Source organism: Notolabrus celidotus, chromosome 10 (assembly GCF_009762535.1).
Source record: "Notolabrus celidotus isolate fNotCel1 chromosome 10, fNotCel1.pri, whole genome shotgun sequence".
In the NCBI taxonomy this organism is placed as follows: Eukaryota; Metazoa; Chordata; class Actinopteri; order Labriformes; family Labridae; genus Notolabrus; species Notolabrus celidotus.
This window is the reverse complement of record NC_048281.1, coordinates 25,284,493-25,295,940: the sequence shown is the minus strand read 5'-3', so window position 1 is coordinate 25,295,940 and position 11,448 is coordinate 25,284,493. Positions and strand designations below refer to the sequence as shown.

The 11,448-nt window shown below is 37.8% G+C and overlaps 1 long non-coding RNA gene across 4 annotated transcripts in view; it reads right to left on the bottom strand.

Annotated features, from left to right (window-relative positions):
- Positions 1-881: 881 nt before the first annotated feature.
- Positions 882-11,448, bottom strand: part of LOC117820821 — a 107,524-nt gene continuing 96,957 nt past the window's right edge. For all 4 annotated transcript variants that reach the window (XR_004632847.1, XR_004632848.1, XR_004632849.1 and 1 more), the window contains one exon: positions 882-1,886. This is a non-coding gene — a long non-coding RNA (uncharacterized LOC117820821). The remainder of the gene's footprint in view (positions 1,887-11,448) is intronic.

The following is an 11,448-nucleotide window of genomic DNA, read 5'->3' as shown; positions in this document are numbered from 1 at the left end:
GCTCATCGGCGCCAGCCTCTGTTAATCCCCTCCCAAAGCACCTTAGCAACGCTAGGAATTTAGAGATGCTAAAAAAAAACACACCAAGACAACGACAACAACTGTTCTTAACACTGGGCTCATATTGGCAAGAGTGGCCACATCTTGAGATGTGTGTGTTTTCCATAAGTAGTTCAGAACAATCTGGAAGGGTGTGATAACCAAGGATCTCTCAAGAGTGTGTGTATGACTGTGTGTGTGTCTAAATGTGTGTGCATGAGCAGGGTGGAAGTGTATGTTTATGTGATATAGCTCCTATAACAGCAGCAAACCTGGTAATCACTGCATGTAGTCACCTGAGATGCTCATTATCTAGTCCCTGTATGCTTTTTGTGTACGTGTGCTTACAGAGTCAGCACACACACAAACACACACACTGGACTTGAGTCTCACAAGTGTGTGTCTTTGTACAGGCTGCTTGCACACATCAGGACAAGTCAGTGATAGACAGAAGGATCCAAAATATGCATTATTGCAGAAAGCTGTGAAACAACTCATGTTATTAAAGGCCCAACTTTCATGTAAAAAAAATACCTTGATGGGAGCAAAATAATCAATAAAGCAAGGTTAACGCTCAGAGCAATTATGCTGTTAGTAATTTTTCATTTATTGGCTTTGCCGTTCCCGCACATCAACAAAAAGCACCCCTCCTGCACCTCTCTCTTTCTCTACCTAAAATCAATTACTTCAGGGCATTGCTAAAATAATTGAGGGCGCGTTCAGGCCTTGAAATTAATACATAGTCTAATAGTTGAAACTTTTCCATAACTTCTCACTTTGAAATATTAATTTAGTTCCCAAATTGAATGTGGGGGAAAAAACAGACAGGGCAATATTTTGTTCCTAAGCAGCAATAAGATGCAAGACTTTATTTAATAGTGTCTCATTTTTTCAGGTAAAAGCTAAGACAACAGGAAAAAAAAAAAAAAAAGGTGCCAAGTGTTTAGTACATTTAAAGAAAACTCACACGATGCCGGAAAATCAAACTAGATAACCGTAGTTTCTTTTTTTTTTAAATTTCAAAACACAAATATACATGGCATAACATTTCATGCACAGGAAAGATTTGATTTGAAAACAAAAAAAAAGGGCAAACAGAGAAATGAATGTTTGTGTTTAAATCAGAAACAAGCAGTTTTCACACTGACCTCTGTCTGAACGGAGGCGAACAACAAACCCCTGCAGATCTTTGTGTGTAGTGCCAGATCAAGTGCATGTTTCTTACTGGGCTGGTCACACAGCACATTAAATACACTCAGGGCTGTAGAAATATTCATTACAGGCATTTTGATGGATTTTACAAATCTGGAAATGCAGCGGGTTCTTGGAAAACATGCCAACTGAGGGACTAAGAGTATTAAGACAGTGAAGCTGGCTCCAGTGAAAGGAAAAAATGGGAAAGGGGAGCTGCTGCCGACACTGCTGTTTCTCTTCTGTTTTTTTCACTCAGTTTTTGTTTCTTCCAATACTGCTGAAATACATGGCTGTGTTTTTTGTTTTCCACTTTTTGCCCGATCTTCAGGTAAGCTTTGTAAAATAAAATAAAATGTCCACATGCTCTGGAATCAGACACTGTACTTAGATACAAAACATTGCTCAACAGGGAGAAAGAGATTGTGTAATGAAGGGGTTTGGAGTAGATAGCATCACAGAGGGAAGTGAATGGAGGAAATTTGGGGCTCTGACTGTCACTGACATTTTCCAAAAGGTCTTCTCGCCCACGTCACCTGTCTTCTAGTGCTTGTGGTAATGTAGGCCTGCCAGCAGAGGAGATGAGCTGCTATCTGTTAATCACAAGCCCCCACAGGGATCCATGTCCACTGGTGATGGCTGCGGTGGACGCTTTTCTGGAAGAGACAAACAGATAGAGTGACAGAGAAAGTGATGGACAAAGAAAGGATATTGACTTAAAGTAGAAATATAAAAATGTTACAAAGTCAATAAATAAAGGCACAGAAGAAGAGAGCAAACAGAAACCTTTAGTTTGGTTAAATATCAAGAAAAACATACGGTGTCAATTAATTAGTCAATTGTTATACAGTGCCAAATCCCAACATTAATTATCTCAAGGCACTTCACAAGAGGGTCTCGACTGGGAACATTTTTTGTCTTTTAACAGGCAGAAACTCAGAGAAGAACCAGACTCGTAGCTGGATAGCCATGTTCCATGATCAGGTGAGAGTTGGATAGAAGGAGACACAGAAAGACAGTGATGGTTTGAGACGGTTAAAGAAAAACAAAAATAGTAAAATAAATCCTAATAAGAGGCAGAAATCTTGAGCAGAACCAGAGTCATCAGTAGACAGCCTTCTGCCTTGACTGGATGGGCCCGGATAAAGTAGTTGATATAAATAAATAGAATCAAGAACAGACAGGAAGAAAGGGATACAGATAAATAGAAAAGATAGAAAATAAATCCTCCAAACAGGCAGAGACCTCAAGCAGAACCAGACTCATAGATGGACAGACATGTGCCATGATCAGGTGAGAGTTGGATAGGAGACACAGAAAGACAGTGATGGTTTGAGACTGTTAGTCCAAAACGCCACTGCCAGACTCCTCACACACAATGCAAGAGAACACATCACACCAATTGTACCTAAGTAAATGCATTAAAATGTATGTCCCCAACTGCTGCCCGAGATCTTCTGGCAGGTCCCTCTTGGAACTCCCAAGGGCGAAGAAAAAAAACAGAGGCTACCCGGCATTTGCAGTCAGGGCCTTGTCACTCTGGAATGACCTGCTGGAGGAGATCAGGCAAGCCACCTCCTTGCTCTCTTTTAAACCTTTTTTAAAAACACACTTTTTAAAATGTGCTTTTATTTCTTAACTCATCACTGACTTTTTAATTTGTGCATGGTTTTTCTTATTGTTTTTACTTCACTCATTTTAGCTCTCCTTACCTTTGTCATGTGCTTTATTGTTTTTGTTTTCACTTGCTATGGCTTGCACTCTGTAAAGCACTTTGTAAACATGTTTTTAAAAGGTGCTATATAAATAAAAATACATTATTGTATTGTATAAAGAAAAAAAATAGCAAAATAAATCCTTATAAGAGGCAGAAATCTTGAGCAGAACCAGAGTCATCAGTAGACAGCCTTGTGCCTTGACTTGATAGACCCGGATAAAGTAGTTGATATAAATAAATAGAATCAAGAACAGATAGGAAGAAAGGGATACAGATAGATAGAAAAGATAGAAAATAAATCCTCCTAACAGGCAGAGACCTCAAGCAGAACCAGACTCATAGATGGACAGCCACCTGCCTTGACCAGACAGGCAAAGAAAGAGAGAAAGGTGACACAAAGAAATAAACAGACAAAGAGTAGAAGACAAGGAAATAGACAGATAAAGAGCACAAAAGAACCTCCCAACATGCAGAAACCTTGTGTAGATCCACACTTATTATTTGACAAGCATCTGCTAGGATAGTGATGGTTTGAGACGAACAGACACACAGACAAATAGACTTACAGGGAGACAGACAAAAAAAGGAGACAGAAACCTCAAAATCAGAAACCAGACTCATCAATGGACAGCCGTCCACCTTGGAGGGAGACAAAATAGAACAATACATACAAATAAAAACACACAAGCAAACAGACATGGAGAAAGGGGCACATACAGATAGAGAGACAAAAAAAATCCTCTGAACAAGCAGAAACTTCAAGCAGGACCAGACATATTGGTGGACAGGCATCTACCACTTTAGGATGAGAAAACCAGATAGAGGTAGAGAGAGAGACAAACAGACAAACACAGAGATGTACACACAATAATACAAGTAGAAACAGATAATACAGAGCTATTGTTGAATGTCAGTAATTTAATAATACATTTAAATAACATTGGTATGACAAGAGATTATATTGTATTTTAATCGTTGTCATATTTTACTGGTATTTATTTATTACATTAACTTATTGCTGTCCTCCACAGACCCTCTAGTACAGACCCGGTGCTTGACTTGTGACTTGTAGCATGTATATATGATGGATGTGTTGTAGATGTTAAATGTTGTATGGTTGTTGTATGGTAAGCTATAAATGAATTGCCCTTCTTGGGATCAATAAAGTTGTCTGAATGTGAATCTGAATAATAGTAATAGTAGAAATGAGTGTAATGAGGATGAAGTGGGATTGCTAATAATTATTGTACATGTGTTTACATTTTCTGATACAAAGAGTAACATGCACACTTCTCAGGCGGTTGAATACTTAATGGGCAGAAGGTTATCAATTCAGTTACAAATGAATCAGATTCATCCTGAAGCCTAAACAGCCTGATAGCTGACAACAATCTAATGGCTCTGGATACAAATTGATTAGGGTTATAACCATTAAGAACTATTTATCTGTACCTTTTGGACATATTCCTGGGACACACACATCCTTCACTTGTACCAATCTGACCTATCTAAACGACCCAGTTTGTTGATCACTTGACCCAACAGAGGTCAAAGGTCAGCCAGTTCAAACAGCTATCAGTGCACAGCAGGCACCATAAAACTGCTGTTACTTATTTGACCACTTTGACCCCTCATTAACCCCATCTCTACCGCACGGAGAGTTATCACCTGCCACACAGGAGCAGAAATCCTTTACAGCATCTGGTGGGTTTGTGTGTGTGCGAGCCTGAGATAGAGGGAGACTGCAGGTGGGTTGTACAACACGTGCTGAGTGAATGCTTGAGTTAGTGAGGGACTGGAAGCGTGAGATTTGAGCCGAATTATGTGCTAGTTGTAATTAGGGGTGTCAGGAAATATCAATACACTTCTATTTCTTTTCCAAATGCTGCATCAGTTTCAAGTTTGTATTTACGCAGCCTTGGCAATGCGAAGGTTAGTTTAGAAGACATATGCAAAATCAGTGGCGGCAATTTTGGTTCTGAACTCCTTACTTACTTAAAGTGACGAATGCACATATTTATATTTTATATAGGTACATATTTATTTGTAGTACCTTTCTAAATTGTATTTGTTGATTGATAGATTGAAAACTGCTGTAAGGAAATGCAGCCAAACAGAGTTTCGTTTAATCTCTTTCCAATGACAATAAAGTGCCTGTCCTATCCTATCCTATCCTATCCTATCCTATCCTATACGTGCTCACTCCCTCCAAACATTTCCCTGACTTTTATTATAAATGTATTTATCATGTTTTGTTGGTGTGCCGTTGATATGAGAAAAAACTTCCCTGACAGCAATCCACTGTACCTAACTTGAAACAAACAAACCACACCTTGTTGTGTTTGGTCAAAACCATAGACTGTATAAAATATGGACGTAGAATCCGTGACGTCACCCATCTGTTTCTGAAGCGCTGTTTTCAAGTCAATCGGCAGCGGCAGCCATATTGCTTCTGTCGAGCCAGTGTGACGTAAAGAGGTGGGCTTTGAGCCTCATAGCCAACAGCTGCAGTGTTCCCACAGTCAGCTGTGCCTCTCATTGGAAGACTCGTAATCTCAATATCTTCAAATTTGCCGCGTTAGAAAAAAAATGCACCCTCCTCACAGAGAGAGGACATCGAGAAATGAGCTATTCAGACTACACTCATCTTTTGTACCAGGCTGTAAACATGTTTATTTCTGCTGTAAAGATTGTCTTTTTCCCATTCATGTGTATGTGACTTCCGGTACTTCCGGAACCAGCCTCAAGCGGATCCTCGATGAACTGCAGCTTTTAACACTTCCGCATTGACTCATATTTTTAGACTGGAGGTTGCCGCTTGGTCAAAACCGATCAAAGGCGAGTAACACATTTATTATTGCATTTGGTGAGGTATTACAAAGTGTTTCAGAGGCTGTAAAAATATTGAATGCTAACACGCTCAAAGTAACAATGAGAGCACTTTGGTGCCTTGTTAATGTCTAATGCCTGGTCCATACCAAAATGTTTTTAAGATCATAAGGATGTTGAAAATGTGAGTGACCCCACACATGACGACATATCATTACAAGTTCAACAGTTTTACTCTTATAACGTGTGGAGTGCAACAATATGACCAACCCAGCACACCACACAGTAGCACATTCCATTCTACAACAACCTGAGTCCCAACTATCGAAACTAGAAATCTCGCAAAATCTCTAAAAGTGACTTTAGAGTCAAAAAACATGGCAGACTACTGCTTGGTTTTCAAGCTAAACACAGATAGCTTCTTAGCAATCTGCTACATCCATCACACAATTTCTGTTCAAATCCATGTCAGTTTGATTGATAGATAGACTTTAAAATCCTGCTGATGGTTTATAAAGCACTGAATGGTTTAGGCCCAAAATACATTGCTGATCTGCTGCTGCTTTATGAACCATCTCTACCTCTGAGGTCATCAGGTACTGGTCTGCTTTCAATCCCGAGAGTCAGAACGAAACATGGTGAAGCAGCGTTTAGTCATTATGCACCACATATCTGGAACACACTCCCTGAAAGCTGTAGGTCCGCTCCAACTCTCACCTCTTTTAAATCAAAGACTTTTTTATTTGCCACTGCCTTCCAATTTTAGCTTATTTTAACTTGCTTTAAATGCAAATTTTGTACTTTTAATATATTCTAATTTTCCTTTTCTTTTCTGTTTTATTATATTTATTCATTTTAATTGTGTTATTTTATGCTTGTCTGACTGTTTCCAATGCTTTTAATCTTTTAATGTAAAGCACATTGAGTTGCTCTTGTGTATGAAATGCGCTATACAAATAAAGCTGCCTGCCTTGCGGTATGTTTAACAGGACACAGAGTGATGTTGCTACAAATCAACAAGTTGGTCCTCCATTTCTAACGTCCATCTAACTTTGTGCTTCATGTTTACTATCGTCTCCATGGCTGTGTTTGCTATGTTTCCTTTTTCATTTAGATTGCTTCCTGATTGGTCATTGTTACATTCCACGTGAGAATACACCGAGTGTGTGCTCTGTGTAAATATTGAACATGCTTAATATTTAAGATTTCAAATTAGTATGACCCCAATCGTCTTCCGAGCACATCAGGGGAAGGAAAGCTGGTTATCTTCTAGTGCAGGGGTTCCCAAAGTGTGGGTCAGGACCCCCTGGTGGGTCATGAGACACAAATGGTGGGTTGTGAGATGTCTTAAAGATTTTTTTTTTTTAAGTTATCTAAAAATAGTACATTTTTACCAATTATAGTAAACAAATATCCACAAAACAGTATCCAAATTAGCTTAACTTGAAATAAAACCTTGAAAATGGAAAATGTAATGAGTTTTCTGACTTTCTTTTTTGCCAGGTGACTCCTAAGTTTAGGGTTAGTGAACAGTTAATTATCAAAAGCATCAGTAGCAGTAGGTTAATTCATAACAGCAGAGGAAACACAGCCACATGCTTATATAGGTAGACTGATTTTCTGCAGACCAGCTAAATGAAGACACATTAAATCACTTTGAGCAAATGTAGGGGTCGCAAGTCTTTGGCACCTATTTTTTGGGAGTTGCGGGCTGACAAGTTTGGGAACCCCTGTTCTAGTGTGTATCCCACTTTGAGTATCCCACTTTGAGTAATGAGTCATGAGTCATGTCTCGATTGTAACTTAAGATTAGCTAGACTCTCTCTTTTTCAAAACCACTCACTTTTTTTTATCAGGACTCTGTTGTTTTTGTGTCCGCTGTTAAAGTTGACTTTTAGCCAAAACCATGATCTTGTCATGAACCTTACAGAGCAGTTTAGCTGCCTAAACCTAACCAAATATTGTACAACCATGTTTGGTTAGGTTTCGGACTTGAGAGTACTTTACTGGCTAGTTTTGGGAAAATAATAAGTCAGCACTGACATTTACTCCGACACACAATAAAACCAATGGCTAAACAAATAAAACCAACCCCAAGCTGCTGATTGTATGGACTTGACTTGACATCGTACCACAAAATACAATGAAAGACCAATCGTACGATGAAGAAACAACTACAAAACATGTAGAGGATTCGCTCATCTAGGGTTAGCAAGTAGAAATTTGCCCATTGTATAGCAAAGATGAGTATTTGTGTAAGCTCTGATATCTTTATTTATTTATGGACTGTAGTACCAGGCCATTTATAGAGGAGAATTAAATTTCCCAGTCATTTGGGTATATCAAATGTTCTCAACCTGATGAATTCATTCAAAGACATGAAAGTGAAACACTGTGTAGCAGATATAATGGTTACCATCTTGGTTTAGTGTGTCTGCATGCAAACATTTGAATATAAGATACTGATAATCAATGCAAAGTCACTGGAAATAATGTAGTCCATTTTCTGGTTTATTTGGATGGTGTGCCAAATTTTGTAGTCATTAGACATTTCACCGAAATAAAACTGAAGTGTCAAATTCAGGTTGGCAAAAGGAGAAATGGAAGTCTAGTGGATGTTTGTATAATTTTTGTCTTTTGAGTTTCAGTGATCCTGTTTTACCAGATTTTTCAGGAAACTCTGTGATCCTTAAACAAGTCTACAAAAGTGTTTAGTAAAAATTATTTTTGGTGGCAGGAGGAGAGTAGTGGTAAAAAATAGAAACTAAATTATGTCTATGATAATACAATTGCTTTCGGGATATCAAACCAATACTCTTTCAGTCATAATTCTGTTTCCCATCATCTCAGAGAAAAAACGTGAAACCACAAGAGGTTGGAAAGAATGATCTGAGTCATGCAGGTCCAGCATTTGCTGAACATATTGAGAATGCTGGGTTATAAACCCACTTCTTTATTTGTGTACATACATGAGTTATTTTGTGACATCCTGGTGTTTTTTTGTCATGATCAGATTGTGTGACGGGCACTTTTGCTGGACAGAGTTAAATAACTGAGTGAGGTTTTCATGGATCAATAGAGGCTAATTTACTGTCATTTGACTGATCCTGGGTGTATTTGGAGAATTAATCCATTACAGTTTACATTTTAAAGCACTTTCCTGCACTTGTGTCCCTCTTAGTCTTTGTAACATCATCCCAGACTGAGAGACTTCACTTGAATGAAACTGCCTCTTGTTTGCATCTCGCCTCCCATGGCCACCTCTGCACCGAACACAACGCCCAACATTCTAAATATAGCTACCACCTGTCTCCTTGGTTACAACCTGTCTCCAACAGGTAACTACTGATACCTTTGGATCTTCATCATTAGCTTTAATCAGCATGTTTAGCTGTTATTTCACAGAGAAGTGAAATAAACACACAACTTTTGAAAGATAGAAATACAAACATGTGACTGACAGGTGAGGCAGATAGTAAAAACCCTCTAGCTCTACTACTGGCTGCACCCAATGGTTCCTTTTACATGCAATCTTAACCAGCAACATCTAAACTTAAGGCCCAGATGGTTATTTTGAAAGAACATGCTGTGTACAATAGATTCAATAAGTTGAGTTTCTGACTGAGAAAATTCCAAACGCATGTAGACTGAATGCCTCACTACTGCTTAAGGATAAACCTGTAAACGAGCCAACAAGTGATGTGCAGGTCGATACTGAAATATCTGATACCAGATCTTTATGCTCTAAAATCGATTCTCAAATCAAAATAGAATACTTTTGATACTTCAGTCATTTGAGGCATTTCATGAACAGGAACACAGTGGAAAGTAAGAAACCATTGAGATCTTGTCTAAATGATACACAGTTGGTGGGAACTACTAGTTCTAGTTCTTAATACTTAAACATAATTTATTGTAATGGTTTTATTGTTTAATTTATGTTCTTTTTTTTTAGAGTTTAAAACACCATTTTCACACATTTTGTTTGATTGTGTCCTCTGTTTGGTTTTTCTGTTGTTGTGTTAGCTCGGCTTTGTTGTAAATGAGGCCGCTACCTCGATATACTTACGGGTTTAAAATACATAAATAAAAAACTCAGAAATACGCTACTTTTTTTTAGATTTACCAGAAACATTAGGTGTATTTGCACAAAGTATTGGTATCGGATCGGTATCGCCGATACCAGCCTGAATTTTACTCAGTATCGGATCGGAAAGGAAATCGGTGGTATCGAACATCACTAGGGCCAACATTAATGATCAAATCAAACCAAAATTTACTATTCTAATGAAGCGAGCTTGCCAGCACAAGATCCATGACTCATTTTCTTGTTTTGTTATTATTATTGTTAAATAGTAAATATAAAGAACTTCAACAAATATTGAAAATACTTCCAAAAGAAAGCTTTAAAGCTGAAATTGATTTTCAGCAGGATGTAAAGAGAATTTCAACAAATAAAAATCTGAAAGTAATTGCTTTACCTAATCTTAAAGCTACAATTCTACAATTTAATAGTCTGAAAACATTACACTGACATATTATATCTATATAAAGTACACAGAAATGTAGCCAACGTTTTTCCTGTTTTATTGACTTATTTGGTAGCCAGTTGGTGGAAAGTTGCAAGTACATTTTCACTAATCCAAAAAAAGCTTTTTAAGTAAATCGCTGACTGTAAGTTTAAAGCTGCTCAAAGATTAATTGACCACTAGGGGGCAGTTCAATTATCTGAAAACACTGTACTGACATATAATTGCCATATAAAGCTGTCAAACTTGTTAGTTATATTTTGTTTTGTTTTGTCCACCCATCAGATTTATGGATTTTTGGAGTATTTCTGATGTATGAAAATTTCAACAAATATTAACTAAATGGCGAACCCTAGCTTTAAAGCTGCATTTGTATTTTGGGGCCATCGGGGAGCGGTTCAATAACCTGAAAACAAAACACTGACATATTATCTCCTTATAAAGTTGCAAACATTTACCAAAGGTTGTCTAGAGGACATGACTCTCTGGATGCTTAAGGCCTCCCTGTGAGGACTAGTTGCGTATAAAGTCTGTGTGCAAAGCAAATATTTCAGAAAAGGCAAAGTGTGTTCACAGTATATTAAATCATCCGTTGCCCATGGACAGTTTTCAGTTGTGTGTTGGATGAATAACAAGATGTCCTCTTGAATATGGGTATTGAAAAAAGAAAAGTGTTGCTCAGGCAGAAATACTTTTCCTACAAATTGTATTTCCTCTGTTCAAACATACTGGCTGATCCTGTGAAGGTATTTAAAAGCAAGAATTTGTGGAATTTAATTCAGTTCCTCACAAAGCACCTTTATGTAAGAATAAATGTAAAGCTTGGACTCATTTTACTAGCAGAATAATAAAGAAGCTGGTGTTCAGCAGACTTTTCGACTGGATCCTTTTTCGGCAGCAAGGCTGAGAACTCAGAGATCACAGTTTGTGTAACATTCAGAGGAATTCTGAAAGGTTTTCGTTAAAGTAAAAATTTAGACTTGACAATTGGACTGATATGTTAGATATCTTGTTGCATTTTTGAGATTCCAGTGGGTTTACTTGTAAGCATGGAGGTCTGAATAATAAGAACAATACATAATTTTAAAGAAATGTAGTATTTTGTACAGCAGCTGCAACCCTAACTCATAGAGAGAGCATTTG